The sequence below is a fragment of the Petromyzon marinus genome, chromosome 75, assembly GCF_048934315.1.
Source record: "Petromyzon marinus isolate PM22_M1 ecotype Great Lakes invasive population chromosome 75, UKy_Petmar_22M1.pri1.0, whole genome shotgun sequence".
Lineage (NCBI taxonomy): Eukaryota > Metazoa > Chordata > Hyperoartia > Petromyzontiformes > Petromyzontidae > Petromyzon > Petromyzon marinus.
Genome location: NC_133741.1, coordinates 809,528 through 837,362, shown reverse-complemented (window position 1 = coordinate 837,362; position 27,835 = coordinate 809,528). Strand labels below are relative to the sequence as shown.

The 27,835-nt window shown below is 43.2% G+C and overlaps 2 long non-coding RNA genes across 2 annotated transcripts; one reads left to right on the top strand and one right to left on the bottom strand.

The window, feature by feature from the left end:
- Positions 1-7,194: 7,194 nt before the first annotated feature.
- LOC142907118 (uncharacterized) lies at positions 7,195-24,890 on the bottom strand. The gene is made up of 2 exons (XR_012930807.1): positions 24,448-24,890; positions 7,195-9,441 (listed from the first exon to the last, which is right to left on the bottom strand). It is a non-coding gene; the product is annotated as an uncharacterized LOC142907118 (long non-coding RNA).
- Positions 11,228-23,848, top strand: LOC142907117 (uncharacterized). Its single transcript, XR_012930806.1, has 3 exons — positions 11,228-11,668; positions 12,645-12,744; positions 20,996-23,848. It is a non-coding gene; the product is annotated as an uncharacterized LOC142907117 (long non-coding RNA).
- Positions 24,891-27,835: the final 2,945 nt, after the last annotated feature.

The window sequence follows — 27,835 nt, the reverse complement described above, 5'->3', positions numbered from 1 at the left end:
CCTGAGATGTGTGCAAGCCTGGTGGCCAACTACAAGAAACGTCTGACCTCTGTGATTGCCAACAAGGGTTTTGCCACCAAGTTCTAAGTCATGTTTTGCAGAGGGGTCAAATACTTATTTCCCTCATTAAAATGCAAATTAATTTATAAAAAAATTTACATGCGTTTTTATGGAATTTGTTGTTGTTATTCTGTCTCTCATTGTTCAAATAAACCTACCATTAAATTATAGAATGTCAGTTTTTGTGCCAGTTAAAAGGGTAAAACCTATTACTATATCTTGTTACTGGCAAAAGAGGTCTCATAATGTAAATGCTCACCCCGAGCCCTCAATACTCTGATAGTGCGCTGTTTTTGAGTTGTACGCCTTTTGGCGTCTTCTGGTCCAACACCAGTGGAGACTAGGCTCTAAGAAAATCCGTCTCGGGTGTGGACCAATCAAATTCAAGGACAGTGCATATTATTATCAGAGTTATCTCTTTTGTTTGCATTTTGACTGCTTGTGTTGTGGTTATTGCAAACATGATGCCTTGAATAAAGGTGTCAGTTTTTGTGCCAGTTTAAAGGGTAAAACCTATTACTAGATCATTTCTTTGTCAGTGGGAAAACGTACAAAATCAGCAGGGGATCAAATACTTTTTTTCCCTCACTGTATATCTGAATGGTTTCATGAACAAATCTCTGATAATAGCCGGTGGGTTTGCAGAGTACCTTCGTCTTGGAAATGTTAATTTCGTGTGAGCCCACTGCGTTAAAACAATGATCAGCAACGGCAGAGGTATTGGTCCTACTGTGTTTCAGATCTGCCTTGTGTTCGCGAACGTGGTCCGAGACATGTCGTTTCGTTTCCCCAATGTAACTGCTGCCGCAGCCACAACTCAGTTTGTAGACACCCGGGTATTGCATATCAGGAATAACATCCTTTACAGATGGGATCAAATTACGGATTTTGTGGACTGTGTTGAAACGAACCTGGGTCTCGTGTTTGTTTAAGATTTTGGAAATCTTTTTGGTAACCCCTGCTATGTATGGCAAAGTGATGGTTTTGATTGGATCCTGAGATGGTTGACTCCCCATGGCTGGAGAGACAGCTTTGCGGATTGTACGTTCAGAATATCCATTCATCCTGAGGGCTTGGTGTACATCAGGGGTCGGGAACCTATGGCTCGCGAGCCAGATGTGGCTCTTTTGATGATTGCATATGGCTCGCAGATAAAACAAAATATTATCACTTGTTTTAATCCATCCATCGATTTTTCACTGCGCATGTCCTGTTCAGGGCTGCAGGAGCAATTGTCCATTATTTTAATTGGATGATACTGGCCTACGTTTGCCGTTGCTGGGTAAAACAGGTAAACGCCCCCTTTTGAATCAGTCTGAGACTGCGTCTGCTCGGTCATTAGCCTAAAGCTAACCCTTCGACGAAGAAGATGGCGAAAAGAAAAAAAGACGACGAGTATCGTACATTTCAGGACGAATGGACCGAAGAATTCGCCTTTGTGGAGAGAGCGGGTTCTGCGGTGTGTCTAATTTGCAATGACAAAATTACATCGTTGAAATGGTCGAATGTAAAGCGGCACTTCGACACGCGCCACGCTACCTTTGCATCAAAATACCCTGCGGGAGACAGCAGAAAGAAAGCGTGCCAAGAGCTTCTGAGCAGGGTGCAAGCTAGCCAGCAGCAACTCCGCGTATGGACCCGGCAAGGTGACTATAATTCGGCTAGCTTTGCTGGTTCTTTAGCAATAGTGAGGAACGGAAAACCATTCACAGATGGCGAGTATGCTAAAACGTTCATGCTGGATGTAGCCAATGAACTTTTTGATGATCTTCCGAACAAAGACAAGATAATCAAACGGATACAAGACATGCCTCTGTCGGCAAGAACTGTTCATGATCGTACCATCGTGATGGCAAACAAAGTGGAGGAAACGCAAGTGAAGGACATAAATGCAGCGCCGTTCTTTTCTCTGGCTTTGGATGAGTCAACAGACGTGAGCCATTTGTCGCAGTTCAGCGTGATTGCAAGATATGCTGTTGGTGACACACTGCGCGAAGAAAGTCTTGCTGTTCTGCCATTAAAAGGGTCCACAAGAGGTGAGGATTTATTCAAGTCTTTCATGGAGTTTGCTCAAGAAAAAAGTCTACCTATGGATAAACTTCTCTCAGTGTGTACTGATGGTGCTCCATGTATGGTGGGGAAAAACAAAGGATTTGTGGCGCTTCTCCGTGAACATGAAAATAGACCCATCCTAAGTTTCCATTGCATTATACACCAGGAGGCACTTTGTGCTCAGATGTGTGACAGGCAGTTTGGCGAAGTGATGTCGCTGGTCATTCGTGTGATCAACTTTATTGTTGCCCGAGCCTTAAATGATCGCAAGTTTAAAACACTGCTGGATGAAGTTGTAAATAACTATCCTGGTCTGCTTTTGCACAGCAATGTGCGTTGGTTGTCAAGAGGGAAGGTGCTTAGCCGTTTTGCGGCTTGCCTGAACGAAATCCGGACTTTCCTTGAAATGAAAGGCGTCGGGCATCCTGAGCTAGCCGACACCGAGTGGCTCCTCAAGTTTTACTATCTCGTAGATCTGACTGAACATCTGAACCAGCTCAACGTGAAAATGCAAGGCATTGGAAATACAGTGTTATCCCTTCAACAAGCTGTATTTGCTTTTGAAAACAAGCTGGAGCTTTTCATCACGGATCTTGAAACAGGTCGTTTACTACATTTTTAAAAACTGAGCCAATTTAAAGATGCATGCACAGCAAGTGAGCCCATTCAAAACCTTGATCTCCACCAGCTAGCTGGCTGCACATCCAGTCTCCTACAGTCCTTCAAAGCACGCTTTGGAGAATTTCGTGAGCACACTCGTCTTTTTAAGTTCATCACCCATCCAAACGAGTGTTCACTGAACACAGCCGACCTGAATTACATCCCTGGTGTCTCCGTCAGAGATTTTGAAGCAGAAGTGGCTGACCTGAAGGCCTCAGACATGTGGGTGAATAAGTTCAAGTCACTGAATGAAGATTTGGAAAGAATCACACGACAGAAAGCGGAGTTGGCGAGCAAGCACATGTGGACAGAAATGAAAAAACTCCAACCCGAAGACCAGCTGATTCTCAAAACTTGGAACGCACTTCCTGTCACATACCACACACTGCAGCGTGTGAGTATTGCTGTATTGACCATGTTTGGATCTACGTATGCATGTGAGCAGTCATTCTCACATCTTAAAAACATCAAGTCCAACCTACGATCACGTTTAACGGATGAAAGCCTCAACGCTTGCATGAAGCTTAACCTCACCAAGTACCAACCCGACTACAAAGACATCAGCAAATCCATGCAGCACCAGAAGTCGCATTAATGGTGAGTGTTATAACAACATTATTTAAAAGAATAAATTCAGAGGCTTATTATACTGACATTTAGTTGAATTCACTTTTAAAATATATTATATGGCTCTCACTGAAATACATTTCCAAATTTTTTGCTTTCATGGCTCTCTTAGTCAAAAAGGTTCCCGACCCCTGGTGTACATGCTCAAGCTCACTGGCTAGGTGGTGCTGGTCGGAGATGCAACTATGGTGTAGTGTTTTGATGAGGGAATTATTCTGGGATGGATGGTGGTGGGAGTCAGGCATTAGATAGGCATCCGTGTTGGGTGGCTTTCCTGTATTGACAGAGTGTCCCAACGAGCAATCAGGTCTCTTCTCTATCAAAACATCGAGGAATGGTAGCTTGCCATCCTTTTCCACTTCCATCGTGAATTTGATAGATGCTTGCTGTGGTTGTCCCACCTGATGACGATTGCCCGTGTTGCGATCGAAAAGTCGTGATTTATCATTTTTCTACCTACGTGACTTTTTCGAAAGAACCAAAGCGTATGGATTCCTGCAGTCAAGAAAGCTTCAAATCAAGATTGATATATAGTCTGTTTGTTCATTTTGTTATTTTATATATAGCAGATATATTGGTTGTCTATTGCATTTGTTACTCTATATGCAGGAGATATTTGGTCTGTGTATATATTTTGTTAATCTCTATAGATGAGATCTATAGTCTGTGTATTTAGTGTGCTAATCTATCTGCAGGAGATATACACACTGTCTTTTTAAGTTGTTAATCTTTATGCAAGAGATACATAGTCAGTGTGTTTATTTTGCTAATCTATATGCAGGTCACAGTTTGTGTTTAGTGTGTTCATCTATATGCAGGAGATATATATGTTTTGTGTATTTTGTTTATTTACATGGATGAGATATATAGTCTATGTGTTTTTTGTGTTAATCTCTGTAGAGGAGATGTATACTCTGTGTATTTATTTAGTTCCATATATTTGTTATAGCCCTGTGAGCCATTCGGCTCTTGAATCTGGTGCAACCGCAACAAACAAAAAACAAAAACATGAACAGGAAAACATCTTAAAGTGACTATGTGACTGTGCAAACAGAAAATCTAGGAAAAAAACCCATCAAAATATTCATGAAATAGCACCGTACACCAACGCTGTGTGCAAAAATCCCAGTGGGATACAAGTCAAACAACAACAACAACAACCACAAGACAACTAAGGTTAAGGCCATCAGTCTAACTCCGTACTACAATAAACAAAAACATGGCCAAAACAAAAAACGTTTTGGAAATCACCAAAATAAAGCCATAAATGCAATGTAACAGTGATCATAGGGACTGTGACCGAATTTTTAACAATAAACTACATAAATAACATGTAACACCAAACCCTAGAGCCATAGCTGGCTGCATGAGTCACTCCACAACAACAGGAGCATCAGTCGTAGTATCACATTTTTCAATGCACCTTTAAGATCAGCACACTAAATCAAAATACAGATAATACTTTGCAGCGGTCTACCGGAGCAAAACATTTTATTTAATTTTAGGCCACTGAATAGCAGTGGCAGCTAGGGGTGTACAACTCCTCTATGGATGAGATGTACTGAACGAACCCTCAGGCGACAGCCATATTTGTAGAGAAATCCTCCTGTTTCGTTCCTTAAATAGAGGAGTAGATGTGAACAACGTGTCATCACATCAACCCCTCGCTTGTTGAAGCTAGTTGTAATTACTGACGAAACGTCGTACTCAGATTGTAAATGTTGTGGCTTTGCCCTACAACACACCGGTGTGCTGTACTCGTACCGAATTGTCATGTTCTGTTTTGTGACAAAAAAATACTAATTGGCTGTGTCGGGTGGTGTCGGGATTAACGACATATATTTACGAGATCTAAGCCAAAAACACCTGTATTAGGGGCCGTCCATAAATGACGTCACGCGATTTTGGACGATTTTTGACCCCCCCCCCCCCCCTGTCGTTACAGGGAGTGACAAAAAGTCAGACTCCCCTCAAATATGACGCCACAAAGCTCTGTCCCCCCGTATTTAATGTGCCGCTGCACTCTGATGTTGTAGGAGAAAACATTTATTTAAAAGTCTATTTATTAAGTAGAACGTGTTGTCTATATTTAAAGTTGCGCATCTATCAGCAGCTTAATATTCTAAAGGCCGTGATGTTGATTCTACATGTGGAGGAAAAAACCGGAGGACCCGGAGAAAAATCCACGCGACCATGGGGAGAAAGAGAGACACCAAATCTCCGAATATACAACAGGCATTGCCAGGGTGGAGATCGAACCCACGAACCTCCCGCATACCACGCGAAAGGGTTAACATCTCCTCACCACCGTGGCGCCCAACGCGAGGTGCCTGCCTGGTTTGCGGACAGCGGATAGAGGCCACGTGGCGATTTTTTTATATTTTGGCTCAAGAAGCAACCACGATTGACGTCAGCCCCCCAGGTGGAGGTGAGATTAGGGCTCCTTCGACCGAGCCCTAATCTCCACACCGCACGCACCCCCACCACCGCAATGCAGATTAGGAGGGGAAGAGGGGGAGGGTGGTACAGTGGTTACAGCCCCGCACTCTGAACGTCAACAACCTGGGTTCTATTCCAAGCACATGGCTTGAATGCCCGAGTGATATCTGATCTTGTGCCTCCACCCACACCCCCTCCCTCTACCTTTAGCAAGCCACAGCGCTGACCAGTGTGGTGAAGTATGGTCAAACACCAAGAACAATCACCAACACGACCTGTTTTTGTGCATAAGCAATGACTGTTGGCCGGAGCTGATTGGTGTTTTGCCGGCCGGTGTCGGTGGTGGGAACTCTGTATGGTGACCGCCGTTAAATTCCTACCACTATCGAGTTGAGGGGATTCTACTTTGTAAGTTATATGATGTATAGACCCCCATGAAAATGATGGTCTTGAGTTGACCCCAGAGAAAATAGCGGTCGGAAACTTTAGAGGGACGCTGTGAAAGGGCCGACAGTCACAGTTTTCCCATGGAAGGGGCGGGACCCATCCAGGTAATGCGGAATTTCCACCACTGGTTAAGGCCTACCATATGTGCAACACCGCTGTAGATTGTTGTTCTTCTTTGTGAACAAACAAGAATGTCCACACGTGTGGAACCCCAACCCGAAACCCAAACCCATGAATCCAAACATAAACCCGAACCCTAAACTGGGGTTGGGTTTAAGGTTAGGGTTTGAGATAGTATTTTATATGGTCACACTAGTTACACACAAAGTGCGTGCCACGATTGAACCACAACACCTTGCCGATCTCGTTAAGGGGCATAAACCATGACACGAGCTCTGCTCATGCTCGCAGCGGCTTTGTCTCGCTATCGAACAAAGATGGTCACTGCATCGCGCGCTTTCAGATGCGCTTTTGCGGCCATCTGGAACGCTCTTCCTTTCGATGTTAAGAAGTCGCTGGAGCTGTGCACTTTTAAATCATACAGATTGACGAACTCACTTCATTAAAATAGTTTTTTGTGTTTATTTTGTTGTCCTTCCCCCGTACCTCCGATTAGCATGGTTGGCTGTGTATGGTGCTAAAAAGTTAAATATACAAACATAGACCCTAAAATTGACCTTATTCCATAACAATTAACCTAAAATCTAAACCCTAGACCATGACCATTAACCATTAACCCTCGACATAAAATCTAGCTGCACAATTTACCTCCAACACCCAACGATCAATGCAAAACTCTAACCATATATCCGAACCCTAAACCCTAAGCAATAATTTTAAACCATTATGTGACTCTGGTGGGTCAGGAGAACGTTGACAAATCTCCGGTAAAAAATCGAGAACGCAATGTTACTACCGAAATGTTTATTTGTACCTCAAAAATATTCAAAACCAAAAGCACGAATCTGTCCACGATATCTTTAAAACAAGGCAATTGAAACGTGCAGTAGGGAAAAGTTCACAAAAATAAAGGCAAAATTAATCAGCGAATTGTTTCAAAGGGCTCTCTTAGACTCACAGCTAAAATTACACAAACACACCAGAATATGTATTTATACTGCAGGAGGAATCCGATGAGCTATAAGGCTCTTTATCACAGATGTCCAGTAGGGGTGGATCAGAACGTTACAACAACAAACAAAATGCACAAACACGATATGAGTGCAAAGTATATGAAAGATAAACAAATCACAAAAATATACAAATAAAACTAAACTATAGTTTCTTTCGGGAAAGTCACTTAGGTATAAAAATAATAGATCACGACCATTGGATCGCAACACAAGCAATCGTCATCAGGTGGGACAAAAAACTGCTGAAGTAGGCCGACTTCAGAAAGTAGACCTACTTCAGAAGTGTTTTCTTGCTGTGGTTGTCCCACCTGATGACGATTGCTTGTGTTGCGATTGAAACGTCGTGATCTATTATTTTTATACCTACGTGACTTCACCGAAAGAACCAAAGAGTATGGATTCCTGCAGTTACAAAAGTTTCAAATCAAGAAAACTAAACTATGTATTTGTTTTATTTGATCAGGTAAAGTCGACTGACCTAATAGCCACAAACGATAGCTCAACAAAGTGGCCTATCATGTGGGCATTTATACCAGCCAAATAATCTAAATAATCTAATAAATCTAAATAATGTAAACGCGTGAAATTGATTCTTAATGTGGAGGGGAAAAACGGGGGACCCGCAGAAAAAAAATCCATTCGACCACTGGGAGAGACACAGCAAACTCCAAATATACAGCAGCCATCAAGGTCGGGATCGAACCCCCGAATTCCTGCATACCAGGCGCAGCAGACAACGTCACAGCAATGTGAAGCTATGGAATCGGTTGTACGAGGATATCAGTTGTGAGATCACAAACATCACAGCAATGTGAAGCTATGGAATCGGTTGTACGAGGATATCAGTTGTGAGATCACAAACATCACAGCAATGTGAAGCTATGGAATCGGTTGTACGAGGATGTCAGTTGTGAGATCACCCCCAAATTAGGCGAGTCAAGCACCTTTTCCTCTTTATAATCGCCACGAGGAGTTACGTGTAACGAGGAGTAAGAACAATTTACACCTAGCACGGCTTGAACCCTCCCTGCTTGTGATTTTACAAAGAAGTTGGACTAAAGCCCACTGAGCGATTCGTTCTTCTTGCGGTGGCTAAATGTTATCGCCTTTGCCTGGTGTGCAGGAGGTCGTGGGTTCGATCCCGATCCTGACGCATGTTGTGTATATTTGGAGTTTGCGGTGTCTCTCTCCCCGTGGTGGTAGCGTGGGGTTTGTTTCCCTCCGGGTCCTTCGGATTTTCACTACACATTGCGAATCAAGGTGCGCATTTTTATTACGATGAGCTTAAAGTTTAAGTGTATGCGGTTTGTTACACCACTGATAGCGATCCCGTTTCGCCGCTTTGCCAGCTGTTTGACGCGGGAGATCCGTGGTGCGGTGAACACAGCAAACAGCAACAACAAAGCAGAAGCAGAGACATCGACATTGCAGAGGACGAGTGCAGCCAGGGTCCTTGGTGGATATTGTACAACACACGAGATTGTGTGATGCTCGTAAAAGAAACACGCGCCAATTATATTTTATATAAACAAACAACAGTCCAAATGTAATCTGAGAGCGAGAGACGCCAGAATAAAGACCCCCGTGTAGCCTGTAAAAGACTGTTGAGGCAAGTGATGTTAGCGAGCGCAAATGAAGGCCGGCACGGCACACGAGGGAGTGGGTGGCCAGCACCTCGCCCGGCCGCCTTTGTCTCCCTAGTGGCGATTTTTACACATCGCACCAGGTACTCATTTGAGGCTTAGTCGACTTAGAAGGAGGCCCAGGACCGATTCAGATAATTGTCACTCGTGTTGGTGGCCGTGAGTGGGAATCGAACTCGGGTGGCCAGGTTCGAAGCGCAGTGTGCTAACCACTACAATACCGCTACCCCGCCGTGACGGTCACACTAATGCACACGCGCGAATCTAACTAAGACTGCAAACACGTGGTAGCAATCACTCCGATGCGATGGTTGTTGACTTGTATGTGTGTTGAACTTCTTAGGCACCGTACGTATCCAACCGTTCTGATCGGGGGTGCGCTGGAAGGACAACAAATTAGCACAAAAAAATCAGTCATAAAGAAAATAATTCTCAATACAGATGATGATATAAAAGTGCATAGCTCAGGTGGTTTCCTAATATCGGAAGGACGAGCGTTCGAAAAGGGCCACGGAAGCGCATCTGAAAGCGCGCGATGCAGTGACCATCTTTGTTCGATGGCCAGCCAACAGCCGCTGCTGCTGTGTGGATGACCGGAGTTTACGTGATGATGGTTTATGCTCCTTGTCGAGATCAGCAGCAATGTATTGTGGTTCAGGGTCTACGTGTACAGCCCTTGTATCAAACGACCGCTGGATCAAGGCTCACCCCTCTGCCACGCCATTCGTGTGGGCTATTTGACCGTACTTGTGATCACTTAAGCTTGTTACTGTTAATGCATTGCTCCAGTGGCTTCCTGATATCGAATTTGATGCGGTAATCCCATGGCATGCTAGTGAGAAACTCGGAGAATCTTGGTGCGGACACGAGGTTGATGATGTTTTGTTTGCTTTGGACGGATGAAGTAGGAAGAATCGAGTGACAGCGTTTGTTGGGTGAGGTGAGTAAAAGCCCTCTCTGATGAGGCTCCAGTGGCGTCTCGAGTGCTGCAGAGGCGGTGTCCTCAGACCTTTGCTGTACCTTACTGTCACAAAAAAGACTAAGTTCCGCCGTGTGGCCTTAACAAACTGTTGGGGCAAGTGCTGTTAGCGGCACGGTACACGAGGGGTATGTGGCCAGCACCACGGCCTTTGTCTCCCAAGTGGCGATGTTGACTACACTCCACACCAGGTACTCATTTGAGGCTGAGTCGATCTAAGGTAGGCACAAAACCGGTTCAGGTAATCGCCACTGGTGTTAGCCATGAGCGGGAATCAAACGCGGGTCGCCGGGTTCGTAGCGCAGGTCACAACATCGCACTCACACACTCACTCACCCACTCACATTTACCCACTCACTCACTCACCCACTCACTCACTCACCCACTCATCCATGCACTCGTTTATTCAATCATTCACTTACTCACCTAATTCATCCACTCACCTACTGACTCACCACGATACAAAATTGTCACTCAATCACCTCTTCACTCATCCTCTCACCCTCTCATTCACCCTCTCATTCACCACAATGCAGATCACCACAACACAGCCAATCCCTCAGAGCGTGGCTATGGGGGCCCGGTGGCTATGGGACCACCATAGACGGTGGCTATGGGACTCGGGGTCAGTGATGAAGAGTCGGGGTCATTGATGAAGAGTCGGGTTGAGAGTTGGGGAGTCTGGGTGAGGAAGTTGGGGTGAGGGTTGGAGAGTCGGGGTGAGGGTTGGGGAGTCGGGGTGAGGGTTGGAGAGTCGGAGTGAGGGAGTCGGGGTGAGGGCTGGGGAGTCGGGGTGGGAGTAGGGGTGAGGAAGTTGGGGTGAGGGTTGGAGAGTCGGGGTGAGGGTTGGAGAGTTGGGGTGAGGGTTGGGGAGTCGGGGTGAGGGCGTCGGGGTGAGGGTTGGGGAGTCGGGGTGAGGAAGTTTGAGAGTTGGGGTGAGGGTAAGGGAATCGGGGTGAGGGTTGGAGAGTCGGGGTGGCGGTGATGGAGTCGGTGTGAGGGTGAGGAAGTTGGGGTGAGGGTTGGAGAGTCGGGGTGAGGGTTGGAGAGTCGGGGTGAGGAAGTTGGAGAGTTGGGGTGAGAGTGAGGAAGTCGGGGTGAGGGTTGGAGAGTCGGGGTGAGGGTTGGAGAGTCGGGGTGAGGAAGTTGGAGAGTTGGGGTGAGAGTGAGGAAGTCGGGGTGAGGGTTGGAGAGTCGGAGTGAGGGAGTCGGGGTGAGGGTTGGAGAGTCGGGGTGAGGGAGTCGGGGTGAGGGTTGGAGAGTCGGGGTGAGGGTTGGAGAGTCGGCATGAGGGTTGGAGAGTCGGGGTGAGGGTGAGGAAGTGCGGGTGAGGGTTGGAGAGTCGGGGTGAGAGAGTCTGGGTGAGGGTTGGAGAGTTGGGTTGAGGGTAAGGGTGTCGGGGTGAGGGAGTCGGGGTGAGGGTTGGAGAGTCGGGGTGAGGGAGTCGGGGTGAGGAAGTTGGGGTGAGAGTGAGGGTTGGGGAGCCGGGGTGAGGATTGGAGAGTCGGGGTGAGAGTTGGAGAGTTGGGGTGAGGGGAGGGAGCAGGAGGTGGAGTCAGGCACAACAAATGCGCAGGCAGAGCTCTGGGGAGGAAAGTCGTCACGGGAGCCTCGTGTTCCACACTCAGGTACGGTGGCTTGAAGACGTAAAATCTTATCTTACCGTAATTTAGATTGCATCTTAACTCAGGCGCTTTACAGAGACTTAAGAACGGTACATGTGAATGTAATGGTGGAGATGAGGCCAAATAAAATGGATGAGAGGAATCCATGGGGAAGTATCTGTGATGATGTGTGAATTCAGTGAAAGCGAAATCGATGACAAGAGATGACGATTAATGGATTGAATTAATGGGGTTAATGAGTGATAGCCGTGTGATGAAAATATGAAGAGGGAACCGTAAGGGTGGTGGTTATGAGATTAAGGGGGGTCGTAGGATGAGCTAGGGAACAATTAGTGAGTTTTGAATGAAGAGCGGAAACTAGTGAACGAAGGTTATCGCTTAATATGGAGGGGGAAGTTTTTTTCCAGTGTAGGAGGTGCAGGGCGAGAAGAGAGAAAGCGTTGATTGAGCACAAGGAGGAGGAACAGAGAGAGACAGCAAATATTGAGAACGTGAAGGGCAAGAAAGCGACACACAGACAGATACAAGAGTGACAAGACACGGTGGGGCAAGACCATGTAGGGATTTGTAGACGCAGGGTGAGGAATTTGAACAGGCAGCGGTAGTAGATAGGGAGCCTCAATGCAGTTTTGCGATGATGGCTGAGGTATGGGAATTGTAGGGAAGGTTGAATTTGAGCCGAGCAGAGTTGTTGTTTTTTTGTCGAAGTAGGTCAAAATGAGTCAATGGGCAGACCGGGCATAAGAGCGTTGCAGTAGGCCAGACGAGTATGGATAAGGGAATGATGGGGACTTTTGCTGCAGAGGTAGAAATAAGCGATCGGATTTTGCAAATGTTGAACAAATGAAGCTGTCACGGACGGGTAATGGCAGAAATGTGATCGCCTGGTATGCAGGGAGTCTTGGGTTATATCCCTACCCTGACGATGCCTGCTGCTGTATATTTGGAGTCTGCGTGTACTCTCTGTCTCTCCCTGTAGTCGAAGATATTTTTCTCCAGGTCCTCTGGTTCTTCCCTCCAGATTTAGAATCAATATCACGCGTTTCGAGTATCAAGCAGGGGTACGCGGACCTCTGGAGGTAAGTGGCAATGTCCCAGGGGTTCCGTGAGGTGATTTATAAATGTGTGAAATTATATTATTAGTTAGAGTAGTTGGTGAATACTCACGTATGAATCTGTTAATATAAAACTAAGATACATTTTAAATCCATATGGTCAGCTAGAACGATATAAAATACCTTTCTAAACGCATTGATTGTAAACAATGTGCTTTACAAGAGTAACTAGCCAGCACGAACACATTACGTTATGCATGCAGAGCGTCCGTTGATTTTTTTGTATTCGCTTGCAGTTACTAGCAAGGATACCTCATTAAATGAACAAATGGTAAAAATTTGGATGTTTATTATCCGAAGATTTATTTCTCAGAACCATGTTGGGTCAGCCAAGGGGGTTACTCGGTTGAAACTACATTCAACAAGGAGGAATACAGCAGTAGACAAACAAGGATGAAAATAGCCACTGCTCTTATACAAGATGGTCCAAAAGTCAGGATAATACTGCTATATAAGGAAGCCACATTTAAAAAAATCTATATTTAAAACTCATTTATTTAGAACAGTTTTTTTGTGTTTAGTTTGTTGTCCTTCCCCCGCACCTCCAATTACTACGGTTTGTTACATACGGTACCAAGGAAGTTTAACATTAATACATACGGTTATTTAGATTTAGATGAATTGACTGCTTTACATCTCCACGGGATAAGCCACGTCGTTGACCTATCATTTGCTTCTGAAAAATAACTAATAGCTCAGTGGGTTTCACTTGGTAAAATAAAAACAATAGTTTAGTTCATATAAGAATATGAATTACTGCAGTCACGAAAGCTTTAAATCAAAATTTAATAGTTTAGTTGTTGTATATTTGTTTGTTGATTTGTTTACCTGTCCTATACTTGCACTGCTATCGTGTTATATGTATTTTTGTTGTTGTAACGTTTTGACCTGCACCTACTGAACATCTGTGAAAAGAGCTTCATTGCTCATCGGATTTCTCCAGGATCAATAAGATTTCGATTCAATTTCTCGTATTTTTTAACACTAGCATTATGGCCTTTTCATTGGTTATTCGTCAAGTTAATATTGTATCTATTGTAATTATTGATGATCTACTATTCTTCTACCATATTTGGGGGGTCACCTCACATCCGTTGTTCACAAACCCTCGACCCAAGCATCCCCGAATAAATTGAGACAACAAAACAGAATTGACGATCAACCTTCAAAGATTATACAATGTAATTTGCAGAAAAGAAAACAACGTCCTGAATTAATTCCCAAAGATTATTCGTGCATCGTGCATTAATGTTAATGGCAGTCAGATTGAACATTTGTGAACATCAACGAAATAACCCGTTGTGATCTGCATAAAATACATGTAACAACCATGTGTGTACACTGTGTGTACCCTGTGTGTACCCTAAGTGTGCTGTGTGTACCCTGTGTGTACCCTGTGTGTGCTGTGTGTACCCTGTGTGTGCCCTGTGTGTACCCTGTGTGTGCCCTGTGTGTACGCTGTGTGTACACTGTGTGCCCTGTGTGTACTCACTTTTGGCCCGCCCTTTTGGGCCACGACTGGACATCTGTGAAAAAGAGCTTCATAGCTCATTGAATTCCTCCAGCAGTCTAAATTAAGATTCTGATGATCCTGATATGCTAAATTATTGGGCGTGGAAAATAATTATATATACAGAAGCACCAATTCCACTGAGAGGTGTTGAAACGCAATTAGGTTTAGGAAGATCATCCATTGTCACCACCATCAGCTATGATGTTATCCATTCCTGCCCACAATGTTGTGGTATATATGGTGAACTTCTTTGGCATCGTACATATCCAAATATGCTAATCGGAAGTGCAGGGGAAGGACAACTAAACACAAAACGCATTTCAGAAAAAAAAACTGCTTCAATCTCGCGCATTTAAATGTGCATAGCTCCAGTGACTTCCTAATATTGGAAGGTAAGAGTGTTCAAGATGGCCACAGAAGCGCATCTGAAAGTGTGCGATGCATTGGCCTTCTTTGTTCGATGGTTAGCCAGGTAAGAGTCACTGAACTCTATAGTTTTTTTTCAGAAGCGACCTGGCGACAAATGATATAGCCCAATAAAGAGCCTCGGCACCATACTCGACCAGAATACGTCGTTTAATTACCAGGTGCAAAATGTAGTCAGATCCTACAATTTTAATATCAGGGCTCTCAGACATATTGACCACTAGATTCGAAGCTTTCGTGACTGCAGGAATTACTCTTTGGTTCTTTCGGTAAAGTCACGTAGAAAATATAATCAAATAATAATAGAATACGACGTTTCGGTTGCAACACAAGCAACCATCATCAGGTAAGAACGAATGATAAAACACAGACACGGGAACAGCATAGGCAGACACACATGCAGAGAGACACACACAAAGACACACCGAGCGAGACACACACCAAGACAATGTATTGGTGTGTGTCTCTTTCTGCATGTGTGTCTGCCTATGCTGTTCCCCCATGTCTGTGTTTTATCATTCTTACCTGATGATGGTTGCTTGTGTTGCAACCGAACCGTCGTATTATATTATTATTTTATTTTATTTTCTACGTGACTTTACCGAAAGAACCAAAGAGTAATATTGACCACTATTGAGTTGTGGTATCGGTAAGGCTAGTTTATTACAACTCACTATTCTACGGGACGTCTGGCAAAAACATTGCCATGCTGTAGCTTGTACAAAATTATCTGGAGCGTGTCGTGACGGGTAATGCATTATCCGACCATGTTCATCCAGTGCTCAACTGAGCTGCATTGGCTGATGGCTGCCAAACAAGTAAATTATGAGGTCGCACTCGTTACACACAAAGTGCTTAATACAAATTAACCAAAATACCTTGCTGATCTCGTTAAGTAGCACAAACATTCACACAAACTGCGGTCATCTCGACAGCGGCTTATGGCTAACTATTGGGCAAAGACGGTCACCGCATCGCGCGCTTTCACATGCGCTTTTACGGCCGTATGAAAAGCTCTTCCTGACGAAATTAGGAAGCCAACGGAGCTATGCACTTTTCAATAATCTAATTGAAAACTACTTTATTAGAACTGCTTTTTGTGTTAAGTGTGTTATCCTTCCCCAGTACATCCAATTAGCGCGGTTGGCTAAGTGCTGTGCCAAAGACGTTCAACATACATACATGCATGTGGAAAATTACGGCAGCCAACTGGTCTTAATGCAGGTTCATTTATAGTACATTCATAACTTAATTAATTTAAATAGAGAAGATTAATAAATATTGAGTATATTACAGCACAAATAGATTAATTTGTAAACTGCTATCTTGGTAAAGCAAGTGTTAGTCGTGGAGCGATGTTAGTCTAGGTGCAATGTTAGTCAATGGGCAATGTTAGTGTATGTGCAGTGTTAGTCTATGACTAATGTTAATATATGGGAAATATTAGTCTATGGGTAATGTTAGTCTATAAGAAATGTTAGTCTATGTGCCGTGTTAGTCTATGGGCAATGTTATTACTTGTGCCGTGTAAGTCTATGGGCAATGTTAGTGTACGTGACGTGTTAGTCTTCGCATTCCTAATTGCCGTACAAATACTGGAGAAAGGGCTTTCGCTATAGATGCCCCGAGGGTCTGGATGCTATCGCAAATAAACTCCAGCTTGGATCGTGACCAACAAGACGATCACTCAACTCACTGCTCTAGAGGAGTCGTACAACCATAGCTGCCACTGCTATCCTGTGGCCTGAAATAAAAAAAAATATAGCTATAGATTACCGTCGTATGACCTTATTATGTATTTTGCTTATAGTGCGCTGCTACTGCTATTGTTGATCTGGCTATTATGGATTGACTTTTGCAGCTAGCGAAGGATGCTAGGTTTAGTGATGTGTGTTGTGTGTGTCGCTATTGTAAACTTCACATTTGTTGGGAAAACTATTACGTTGTTTACATAGCATTGTTTTAGTAAGTTTTAGAGGGGCTTGGTTTGGCCCGATTTTTTTTTAGTATAGATTTATACTTAAAATTTCGATCTGTATTGTATTGATTGTTATTGAGATCAAACATCGAAATGGAATTTTTTGCACTTTTTTTAATGCAGCATGGGCGGGTTGTGCTTTTTCTGTTGGATTTTATTGTTTAAGTATGTGATGTTTAGATTTGTGTACAATGCATTTTAGGTGTATCTTGTAATTGTATTGTTTGTTGCGGTTGAACCCAAATCAAGAGCCGAATGGCTCACAGGTAAATCCTATTAAATGAAACTGAAAAGAAATGAAAACTAGTCTATGTGCCATGTTAGTCTATGTGCAGTTTAGTCTATGTACCGTGTTAATCTATGTATCACATTAGTCTATGGGCAATGTTAGTGTACGTGACGTGTTAGTCTATGGGCAATGTTAGTCTACGTATGTGCCATGTTAGTCTATGGGCAGCGTTAGTCTATGTACCATATTAGTTTATGTGCCGTGTTAGTCTGTGGGGAATGTTAGTCTATGTTCCGTGTTAGTCTATGGGCAACGTTAGTCTATGTCCCGTGTTAGTCTATGGGCAACGTTAGTCTATGTGCCATGTAAGTCTATGGGGACGTTAGTCTATGCGCAATATTAGTCTATGGGCAATGGTAGTCTATTTGGCATTTTCGTCTATGTGCACTGTTAGCGTACGTGCCGTGTTATCCTATGGGCAATATTAGGCTATGTGCCGTGTTAGTCTATGAGCAATGTTAGTGTATGTGCCATGTTTGTCTATGTGCTATGTTTGTCTATGTGCTATGTTAGTCTATGGGCAGTGTTAGTCGATGGGCAATGTTAGTCTATGTGCAATGTTAGTGTACATGCCACGTCAGTGTATAGGCATATTAGTCGATGTGCCATATTAGTCTGTGGGCAATGTTAGTCTGCTTGACATGTTAGTCTATAGGCAATGTTAGGGTACGTGTCGTGTTAGTCTATGGGCAATGTTAGTGTACGTGGCATGTTTGTGTATAGGCAATGTTAGTTTATGTGTCGTGGTAGTACATGGGCAATGTTAGTCTATGTGCCCCGTTAGTCTTTAGGCAATAATAGTCTTTGGGCAACGTTAGTCTATGGCAATGTTAGTATAATTCTAGATTTGAAGCTTTCGTGACTGCAAGGATCCATACTCTTTGGTTCTATGTTAGTTTACGTTGCATGTTAGTGTATAGGCAATGTTAGTCGATGTGCCGTGTTAGTCTATGGGCAATGTTAGTGTACGTGGCATGTTAGTGTACGTGCCGTGTTAATCTATGCTCAATGTTAGTCTAGATGCAACATTAGTCTTTGTGCATTGTGACTATGTGCCCTGTCTTTCCTGAAGCACGTGGGCGATCATAGCCATTCCTTCCATTCTGTCCATGATATTCATTCAATAACTCTGCATTAGACGATTTGCCCAGTTGCATGCAGCCATTCAAACTACTTCTGTAACTTTAACTTGCTGTCTTCCATGGATTCCGGTGATACCCATAGTTGGCACCGTGGTGGTGAGATGTTAACTATCTTGCTCGGTATGCAGGAGGTCGTGGGTTCGATCCCGACGCTGACGCCTGCATATTTGAAGTTTGCATGTCTCTCTCTCCCTATGGTCGTTTGGATTTTTCTCCGGGTCCTCCGGTTTTTCCTTCCATATTTAGAAACGTGCGTTTAAGAGTATTTGGCTGCTATTTATTTCCAAGTAATGAGCCACTTCGTTAAGCTATCATCTGTGGCCAGGTTTCTTTATAAAAAATAGCTTCATATCTCAGTGAGCCTTACCTGGTAAAATACTAAATAAACATTTTAGTTTAAATAATGTATCTGTTCCACACTCCCCGTTGGTGTGCAAACGCGTGGTTCTTCAACGATCCGCGCTCGACTTTATTTTATTAGTAGATAAGGGGAATCGTGCAGTTAATTGACCCCAATAGCAAGGTTTACCTTGCCAATACTAGTCAAATCGCAGATAGCTTCTGCGGATTATAGGATCCGCGATATTGGCCCCTATATCACTGCAGATAAAAGGAGTTATCCTGTAAATGACGCTGATTAAAAATAGGTGCTGAATCTCAATGGGGGCTTTCACCTAAGTTAAATAAAGGACGGTATTCACATGACACAATGAATCTCAATGGGGGATCTCACGCGTTTACTGAAGGACGTCAGTCACTGGAGACAGTGAATCTTAATGGGGCTCTCACCTGGGTTAAATAAAGGACCTCAGTCACTAGAGACAGTGAATCGCAATGGGGGATCTCACCTGACTTAAATAAATAACGTTACTCACAAGAGACAGTGTATATTAATGGGGGATCGCACATAGTTAAATAAAGGTCGTCTGTTACAAGAGACTGAGAATATCAGTGGGGGTTCTCATCTGGTTAAAGGACGTCACTCACTCGAGACAGTGAATCTGAATGGGGGATCTCAGATGATTAAATAAAGGATGTCACTCACTATGGACGAAGATGTAAATGCTATTTTCAACTCAGTCTAGCATTCGTTGCTTTTTGTACTAAATTTCACATAACATGAAAGGAACATGTAAACATCTTAATTGAAGTACTTTAACAATGCTTTTCTAAAAGTACACTGCTCACTAATGTTCATACATTTACTTAAACTGATGACAAATATAACTCTATATGGGAAGCATTCGCTTTCTTGCTCACAAGTATGAGTTTACAAATTATGGAAGCATCTTGCCACAAATATACACATTTATATATTTAAAAATGTATGTTTTTTGCAACCCAACCTTTGCCATTTTTTTACCTGTAGCATGGCACAAAAGCAGCAACTTATGTGCACAAACATTTGTCTAACGCAGTGCTTCTCAAGCTTGCTCGGCCCACAGACTACCTGACCGATTACAAACATTTCCGTGGTCCACTCAGCCACCCACCACTGGTGACCGAATGCATTCACTTCTCTAAAAATACCACTCATAACATAATTAATATTACCACAACATAAAAAAATAACTTAACCCACTTTTTTTTTTACTGGGGGATCATTTATAACTTGGGGTTAGTGTAGTTAAACAAGGGTAGTTTACCTAACTTCATTTATTTTATTGAATATGTGTAAGATATTAATTAATGTCCGTAACAAAATGTAGAATTACTTCCGGATCAACCTGCATTCGCATCACAGCCATCATGGAACACCGGTAGGACCACTGATCTAACACAATTTAAGCATACACTTAAGTGGTATCTAAATTTAGTTTTACCATGAAATCTTGCTTTAATTTCTAACTGAAATAGCCAAAAAAATATGTTTTTAATGTTCCCTCTAGCACTTGGGTGTCCCTCGCTATGATTCTACCTGCCCACCTCCTGCTTCCTGACTTGTGATTCTGGAGAGGCAATAGGGTCCATGGGGTGCTCGGATTCGGCAAAGCGACAGGCGATAATGTTGGGAGCTTCGGTCAGCTTGGACCCCCAGAAAAATATTCATACAATAATTAAGGAGAAATCTAGCCAGTGCATGTGGAAAATATAGTAGATAATGTAATTCATTATACATATCTGCAAGCAATATAGCTGCATTAATTAATAGCTCCCAGATTTCGGGCTCAATGTGGGATTAAATAATTTAATGTTGCTGCCCGACAGTTTTGGAGCCACATAGTTTTGTCTCTTGGCATCTCCATCCTGCAATCTCTGTCCTCATGTAAACTGACTCTCTTATTAAAATCACTAAAAGTTTAAGTGTTTATGTAAGTTTACAACATAATTGCAATTTTTATTGTTAAGTTTCTTTTTTAGAATCTGTAATTGCGGAATGTTGTTTGGCGGGTGAGTCACCCTTGAAGAATAACTTCTTAGCCCAGTGGGCTTTACTTGGGAAATAACCTTCTTAACTTCTGAACTTCGAAAGCACATTTCAAGCCACCATCAGACTGGATTTCAGGATCGGTGTTTTGAGACTGGTTTATGAATATCTTTCTACAACGCACCTCGAATGTAAATAGTAATAGTATTACAAAAAGTGCATTCATAAAATTGTTAAAAAAAATTAAGTATAAAATTTCTCTGAAATTGCAGCCAATATATCTCCGCACCTCCGATTAGCATGGCAGGCTATGTACGTTGCGAAATAAGTTGAACATAAATACATACACCCAGAGCTATAGCTCGTGGGAATTTTCTCATAGCTCATCGAATTCTTCCAGGATAAGCAACAATTCTGATATTGAACAAAGATTCTGGTATCTATTATTTGTCAATATCACTAACCCCACACTCACACGGGGGGGGGGGGTCATTCACAGGGAGCTGAGCACTGAGCTGGCCACGATGAAGCGATGGATGGCGATGGCTCGGATCTTCTGGGCTCTGATTCTCTCCGCATCTGCGTGGGTTGGAGCACAGGCCGGGAGCCCCGCGTGTGGAGACGGAGGCGTCTGTGGTTGTGAATTGGGCAACGTTTATTGCCAGGATCGAAGTCTAACGTCTGTCCCGGACGCTATCCCTACGGACATGGTGTGGCTGTACCTACACAGCAACTAGCTGGCAGGCATCCCCACCAAGATAATCTCAACCTTCTTTATCACGTGAAGCCGTGGAGAATGACCTCACATTCTTGAATGTCACTTTGTACAAGAGAACTGCTTTAATTGGAATGCTTTTAGGAATCGTATACGAGTTTGCAATACAATTGATGTCGTTAAAAAAGCACGATTTTTGTAGAACCTGATTCGGTGATGGTGACTGAGGAGTAACGGGAGTCAGAGAGTGCGTGGAGGATTCCTTTCTAGCGTCGTTGGTAAAACTCACACGGTATCACAATCCCTGGAATTGCGAGTCATGTGATATTTTCTACTTAAGTTCCTGGCTTAGAAGCAACGGACAAAAATCTTACTACTGGGATGGAATAACTAACTATCAATGGGACGCAGAGTGTACAGGGTCAAAGAAAAAAATCAAAGACATCAATCTCGAAAACCTGTGCCATGATGAAGAAATTAAAAAAATCACGATGACTCTGAAACCCACGACTAGACCAACCACAAGATCCATCACTACCATATCCACCCTCATGGCCAACGCCACATCCCGTCCGGCTGACCACAATCCCGACCCCGCCGACCCCACCGCTCGCCACCGCGCGCCCACTCTGTCCCAGTGCACGAGCCGTGGCGGTGTGGATCACCACGAACACCATGACCACGAGCACCACCGCCAGGCAGAGCGTCACTCTCCGTGCGTCCTCGCGCTCGGGGCTGGCGCTGGCCTCGCGGCCTGCCACGTGGGGTCTGCGCTGGCGCTCGCCTACGTGGTCCACACGCTGAGGCGTGCCGACACCACCCTTGCTGCTACGAGGGGGGGGCGCTGGGGGGCGGGGTGGTGGCCAGAGCTGGATCGATGGTAGCAGCGGCAGTGGCAATAGCTGGTGGTGGTGAAGGTAGCCTCACCACCTCTTCTCTATTGCCCACTCTCTTTTAACCCTCCCATGGCCCCTCCACTCATTCCAGTCCCTCCCCTATGGCCCTCTCATGATCCCTAAGCACCACTATATTGCTATCAATCATTCCTCAATATTCATAGCACGCCCCCTGTCAACTACATCCTCCTATTCTGTCACCGTGTTGTAAGCTATGTCAAGAACTTTGAGTGAAGGCACTCAACATATTAATCAGTTTATATCTAAATTACCCCAATGTCCAGCTATAGTTATATTTAACATAGAAGATCTCCTGATGACATATGTGTCAGTGTGGCAGGAGGTGACGCATTCCCGGTCTGCAAGTGGGCATCATCTGTCCGTAGGGCCCGATTTTGATATTTGAATTTTGATTTAATTGTTAACAATTTAGTTGCTCAAATCTGGACAAAAGTCAATGCTGCTCTTCTGCTTAGGCAATTGGACCCACCTAAAGTTGTGTTCCCTAGACCAGTGGTTCTCAAAGAGCTTACTCGATCTTCATGGCACATTGAACCAATCACTCACTGTGGGCCCAATGGAGTTGGTCGGAATGCATTGTAGCTTAGAGATAATTGGTGATCTCAACTTGTGACAATAATTTGCCCAACTGTTTCAATGTATTTGTGTCTGTCTTTGTACTCCGAGTTTGTTTCCATATCTCTGTGTGTCTCTCTGTGTGTCTTTGTGTCTGTGTGTCGCTGTGTCTTCATAGGCCTTCATAGGAGCTCACTAACAATACTTGCCCCAAAAAGTCTGCTTAGGTTATACGGGGTATATTTGTTTGTCTCTGTGTCTGGGACAGTAGGGGCACAGCTGATGCATCTTCCAGTCATCTCAGTCAACCCATGGCACCTGGGTCTGTCCCGTGATCTCCTACCATCAGGCGTTTGACACTTCACATGACCTTAAAATGCACATATCTTGGCACGAGCGCTGTGGTGACGTCACCGCCACTTAATGGAGAATCTCGGTTATTGTTGTCTGTGCTTCCGTGTCTGAGTGTATTCATGTCTGTGTCTCTGCATGCGTGTCTCCGTGTCTTTGTGGGAGTCAATTCCTGTCTCAGTGTATGTCTCTGTGTTTTGTGTATCTCCATATCTGTGTGCATCTCTGTGTTTTTGTGTGTGCGAGTGTAGTCGCTCTGTGTTGGTCTCAGTGTCTCTGTGCACGTCTCCATGCTTCCGTGTGTGCATGTCTCCGTGAATGTTTTCCCAACTGCGCATGCACGACTCAGGAAGTTGAGAGGGCTGGGGGTGGTGGCTGACAGATGTCTGCTGCCGTGCTGCACCGCGACCAATGGAGAGGGGGGGGGGTCCTTTCCTTCACCTAATGGCTCTATGCGCACATTGTACCAGCGCGATTGTGGCTACACTGCTTGATGTTCAATATAAGCACATTTTTCAATTGTTGATATACAGTGTGTATTCCGAATTGTATTTGTATGGTATCTGTTAACATCGCTTAACCATGAAAAGTTTCCACCAATCTCTGCGGTCAACCAATAACCTGCTTATTTGTGTTGTTTGATTGCAATTTAACTTGTAGATTTACAAATGTATGCCTTTGCAAGTCAGTAATATAATTCGTTTTTAATAGACTAGATTTTAGGTTTGTTTAGCTGATAGTCCGCTTAACTCAACTATGTGCTTCTCATATGGAATATCTGCTGATTTCTTCAACAATAAAGACATAAAGGTTTTATATCCTCACGCATGATTTATTTATCTGACGCCCATTAACGTTCGAATGTAATGTTTATTTCATTCCAAAATACGCAATGAGGACTTGGCTAAACAATTCCAATTCAGAACCCTGCAAAGAATTATTAGGATTTGGATAACGATCATTGTTATCAAAATCAGAATCACCAAATAATCATGATTAGGCTTGAAGTAATGACGATAAATTATGCCGTCGAATTAGGTTATTGATCAATTAGTCATGCTATCCAATTTGTTGAGTTTAAGTCTCTCAAATTGGCACCAGGAAACCAAAGTGGCGAGATGTTAACTACCTCACTAGGTATACAGGAGTTCATGGGTTCGTTCCTGACCCTGATGCTTGTACAGCAATCCCTCGCCAACCGCAGGGGTTAGGTTTCTGGAAAATTCTACGGTTGGCAAATCCACGGTTGATAAAGTACAGGCGCTTGTGGGAAATAGAGGGGCAGGGGAACCACGCCTGTGGTCAGACTCGTCATTGCTTAACTAAGTTGTCTGTTTATTAACTAATCACCGAATAAAATACAGTGCATTGCAGTATAACTTTATAAAAAAATATGACATTAACTTTACATACCTTGAATATTAACGATAATGACGATAAATGAGATGGTGGGGTGGTTAGGAGGAGGGGCTCAGTCCACTCTCCTTTTCTTCCTCCAGGCCACAGACGCGACACTTTCACCTTCACTACATGCTGCACACTGCAGGTCCATGAATAAGAGCACAATTAAACATTGCCTGGAATATTACGAAAATAATAAATAACTTCATTGGTACAGTACGTCTTTAGGTCAGAAGACGTATGGAGGCTCCCACTCGGGAGGGCGTGTGGCACAGTTTGGTACCAGCTATCACACGGTGCGGTCGTGTCGCTACAGTTATCTGCGGTGACATCAGTGCAAAGTCTTAAAAATGGCGCTTTGCCTTTAAATAAAATGAATGCTAACAATTGCGCGTTCGAGATTCAGCGGTGAACAGGACCCACCCTGCAACTTGCAGACATCTCGGAACGGAAAAGAGTTCTTGTGAATGTGGTTGTGATGCGACATGGTCTATGCGCTGCGAGAATTACAGTACAGTACAATAAAACAGCTGATCAGCTGTGCAGCACCGCGAGTTGTGCTGGAGCATGGAGAACCACGGTACCGTGACATTTTGTGGGTAAATTGGTATACAAATAATAAGCCGTCTATAAAAGAACCCGAGGTTGACAAATATACGGTTGGTGAGGGATACCTGTATATTAGGAGTTTCGTCCCATGGTGGTCACGTGGATTTTTCTCCTGGTACTCCGATTTTTCCCTCTACACTTACAAACACCATTACGTGTTTTAGAGTATGAGAATTTCGGCGGGCTATGGCCGCCTTATGCCTGTCACCCGCACTGATGTCCCCTCCCTCCCCCCATGTGTGCAGATACTACCGACTCTATTATGTGAAGGGTGTGTCGGCATATATGTCTACAAATATTGTTTCATTGGAGAGGGGGTCGACAATTTTTGGAAACCTGTTGGATCAACTTTTAACCTCCACATCTTGGGGGGTGGGGGGGGTGTCCACTTTCTAGAACTTTTGATTCAGGCCTTCTGAAAGGCTGTTATAATTTAGTTGACGGAAAAACAGACACATGGACATATGGACAGATGGACACACATAACGCCGGGCTTTTATAAAATATTTGGTTGTGTGACTCTTGCCCACTGTGAATCGATCTGTCCTGGCTTTGACCGTTATCAAGGACAATAAATGACTAAATAGAAGTTTTGGTAGCACTCCTGCGTTGTTTTCCTTGATACCACTGCATGATGCTTTTTTGTCGACTGCATCAGGAATTGCTCTCGCTCCCAACACTGGCCACATGCACACACACAAGGACTTTCTAAGGGGGTGACAAGGTTTCAAAATGGCATGTTTTTATTTGTACAGCTCCCAGCCCACAGGAATGCCAACAGACCCAGTAATATGAATGTGTTAACGTCACTATTGGCCCTCAATATGGTCCCTCTCTCAAGAGCCTTTATCCAGTGGTCACGTGACTCTCTAATTACGTAAATATATATTTGAACAATAATCTAAATTCCCTATATTTATCTAAACGATCTTTTATGTCAAGCTAAGCATAACTATCCTTTTAATACTATGCTATTCATAAACTGACTGAATAATACACCTATTATAGCTATGATTGTTATTATAAACTTATCATACCTGTGCTATTAATTTACAATGCTGTGCCGATCATATCACTTCCGAGACTATGTTTATCCTACCTATAGTATTCATTACATTCAGTTTCATTTATTTGGCATAGCCCTGTGAGCCATTCGGCTCTTGAATCGGGTGCAACCACAACAAACAAAAACATGAACAAGAAACATCTTAAAGTGACTACGCGCAAACATAGCCCCTTCCCGACTACGATTTATATTACTCGGATCTTAAACAGTAGTATGATTTTACAGAGATAATCTATACTATTAATTATTAATAAATTAAGCAAAGACAATAACAATGTGTAACTTAAAATATACATTGAGAGCAAGAGTCAGGGCTTCACTAAGGCAATTTGGCGTCAATAATGGGGCCCCAACATTTAACAGTATTGACACTGCAAATGATCAATAACTGTTTCTTACTATCATATTTACAAACTTGTATACTTATCAAGTGTAAATAGATACTTATCAAGTAATAAGATATATATAGCCTGAAATCTCAACGTGCTGGCGTCACGATTTGTCCTCAATACGGGCCTCCCTCTCAAAATCCCTCATGAATATCTAACACTCTGAATTGTACATATTTAAATTTACGTAAAAATACTGATAACAAATGACTGTTTAAAGTTCACTAATGTCTAATATATCATAAAGCATAAATGTGTTGATGGTCATTTTATTATTATGGATGGCTACGGATTAATTTTGAATAGTTAAGCTAAATGTTTATCCTAACGAACCTTCAATTTTTATTTAAAGCTTTCGTGACTGCAGGGATTCATATTCTTGGTTCTTTCGGTAAAGTCACGTAGAAGGGAAACAATAAAAAAAACACCAGATGATGATTGCTTGTTTTGCAGTCGAAACGTCGTGAGAATTGTATTGTTTTATATTTTTATTATTTTATTGTTTCCCTTCTACGTGACTTTACCGAAAGAACGAACCTTACCAAGTGGTCACGTGACTCTGGCAAATGAGTCACATGCCTGCCTAATGTGCGTGGCCTACAGTACCGCCCATCTATATTCAGCCAATCGTGACCCAGCAACATTCACAAGGTTTAACACCGACTAGTTACACGCTCTATAATACCATAGTCCGAATATATACACAATTTATTCGTTTTATAACCACACTGGTTACAGTTGCGATACATTTCCACTTGGTAAGCCACTTCATTGAGCTATCATTTGTGGCCAAGTTGCTTTTGCAAACCAGCTATATAGCTTAATCAAAGAAGTCTGAAATGCATAGAAATACCGAAACATTTTACTTTTGACAAAACTACTGGAAAATCGAAAACACTTTGATAGGAGGTAAAACGTGTCATTGGAAGGATGCAGGTAGTAAACATTCAAGATCGTGAACGTTATTATTTGTGCATGCTACTGACACGTGTTGTTGGAGCTAAACGTTTTCAAGATCTTAACACTGTAAACAATAAGATTTTCGAAAGAAAGATCAGATGTAGCACGACACTCTTACTAAAGCAATTGAAATAAGAATGCCAATCAATTTGAGACAGCAGTTTTCAATGATTTGTGGCTTTCGAGAACCAAACAATGTATCAAAACTTTGGGAAAAGCATGAAAAATGAAGACTTGATCAGAAAGTACTCAGAAGAAACTGTCCCCCTGTACAATCTTGCATAAATCAATTAACTACTGCAAGCATATGTTTTCAATTTGAAAATAAAATAAGCTGCCCTAAGTTGAAATGCTGCCACTATTTCTGAATTCAAAA